The sequence below is a fragment of the Octodon degus genome, unplaced genomic scaffold (assembly GCF_000260255.1).
Source record: "Octodon degus isolate 3935 unplaced genomic scaffold, OctDeg1.0 scaffold00030, whole genome shotgun sequence".
NCBI lineage: Eukaryota > Metazoa > Chordata > Mammalia > Rodentia > Octodontidae > Octodon > Octodon degus.
In genome coordinates, this window is record NW_004524606.1 from 5,130,613 (window position 1) to 5,132,791 (window position 2,179).

At 44.5% G+C, this 2,179-nt stretch overlaps 1 protein-coding gene across 1 annotated transcript in view; it reads right to left on the minus strand.

Annotated features, from left to right (window-relative positions):
* Nucleotides 1-2,179, minus strand: part of Suclg2 (succinate-CoA ligase GDP-forming beta subunit) — a 312,863-nt gene that overhangs the window by 155,205 nt on the left and 155,479 nt on the right. The gene's annotated exons all lie outside the window — the stretch shown is intronic.

Genomic DNA, 2,179 nt, shown 5'->3' on the forward strand with positions numbered 1-2,179 from the left:
TACAACAAAAACTAAAACAAGAAAAAAAATCTTATCACTTAGGGCCAGATACCAAAAGTGCAACAACCCATAGAAGAAATTTCAAAACTAAAACTTGACCCATGTGTATCACCATGCACTAAGCTAATGTCAAAATAGATTAAAGGTCTAAACATTAAGACAGAAACACTAAATCTCCTGGAAGAGAAAGTAGGAGAAACTCTTGAGGACATAGGGGTAGGCAAAGAGTTCATGAACAAAAATCAAATCACATGGGTAGCACTTGAAAGAATTAACAACCGGGACTTCCTTTTATTGAGAAGCTTTTGCATGTCAAAAGAAATTACCAACAAACTGAAAAGACAAAGCACAAACTGGGGGAAAAAAATCTTCAGAAATAAGCACTCAGACAAAGGTCTGCTATCTAGAATTTATAAAGAACTAAACTACATTAGGAACCCAAAATTTAAAGACCTAATAGAGAAATGGGCATCTGAGATGAACACTTCTCAAAGGACGAAATTAAAGAAGTAAATAAATATATGAAAAAATGCCCCACATCACTAGCCACCTGTGAAATACAAACTGAAAGAACACTGAGATATCATCTCACCCCAGAAAGAATGGCTATCATAAAGAAATCACCCAACAACAAATGCTGGAGAGGCTGTGGGGGAAAAGGAACCCTTCTCCACTGCTAGTGAGAATGTACACTGGTGTAACCATTATGGAAATCAGTGTGGAGACTCCTTAAAAAACTAAGACTGGAAATCCCATTCAAACAAGCTATTTCCCTTGTGGCAATGTTACCAGGGGAACTGAAAACATCATATCATAGTGATATACCTGTACCTATGTTTACAGCAGCACAATTTGTGATAGCCAAATCTTGGAAACAACCAAGATATCCGTCACCTGAGAAACGAATGAAAAAGATGTGGTATTTTTACACAATGAAGTATTAGTTAGCTATAAAAAAGGATAAACTCGAAGACCAAGTCCTAGCCCAGGTCGGGTGAGTGTGTGGGAGAGCTTCCTGCTACTCTGCACCGGTGGGACCAGTCAAAGCCCAGGCGCAGTGTGGGCCAGACCCTCTCTCACCCCCTTGGGATGCCCCCCACCACTACGCTGCAAATTCCCCACCCCGCCCTCCGAGTAGGAATTTCTGCCGTGTTCCGGGATCCCCCAGACCCAGTCCTAGCCCAGGTCCGGTAAGTGTGTGGGAGAGCTTCCTGCTACCCTGTGCCAGCAGGACCAGTCCCAGCCCAGGCACAGCGTGGGCCAGAGCCTCTCCCACCCCCTTGGGATGCCCCCCACCACTCTGCAGCACCTCACCCACCCCGCCCATCGAGTAGGAATTTCTGCTGCTTTCCGGGAACCCCCAGACACAGTCCTACCCCAGACCCAGTGAGTGTGAGGGAGAGCTTCCTCTCCCCCCTACTCCAACTTGCCCACTCCAGGCACAGCTCAGGCCTGGCATACATGCCTGGAGTGCAACCCTGCAGCTGCAATCCCTGCAGAGAGTGTAGAATATAGATCCACCCAGCTAGTCCTGAAGCAGAACATCTTGCCACAGAGGCACAACAGGTTCACCCTCAGGGGCAGCAGTGGGAAGGAGCTGAGCAAAACAGCCAGACCTAAGCCAGGAACAGATGGATAAGACCAACCTGTGTAGAGCTGCACCTGAACTTCAGTACATGTGAAGGTTATAACTACAGCAAAGATCTACAACAAAGGTCAGAAGACGGTGCTACACAAAATGACGAGAAGAAACAAAATGCAACCTCAGAACCCAAGTCCATCCGTAACAAGTGCAAAAGACACTAACACAGAACAAATTGGAAATCACAGAGCTGAAAGCAATGAATCAACGACTTCTGAAATAAAGAAACAGCTGCAGAAAGATACAGAAGACTTCAGATTGGAAATAAAAAAAGAAATCCCTGAATTAATAACATCTGCACTAAAGAATCAAATGCAGAAACATATGGAGGAAACCCAGTGCCCACCAAGAACAAGTGCAGAGGACACTAGCGCAGCTCAAATGCATGAATAGCGTCCATAGTAAATAAGCACCAGCAGAAAGATATAGAGGAAATCAGAGCGCAATTCTTTTCTGAAATAAAAAAATAACTCTCAGAACTCATAGCAGATGAAGTAAAGAAGCAACTACAAAAACATAAGCAGGAAACCCAATCTG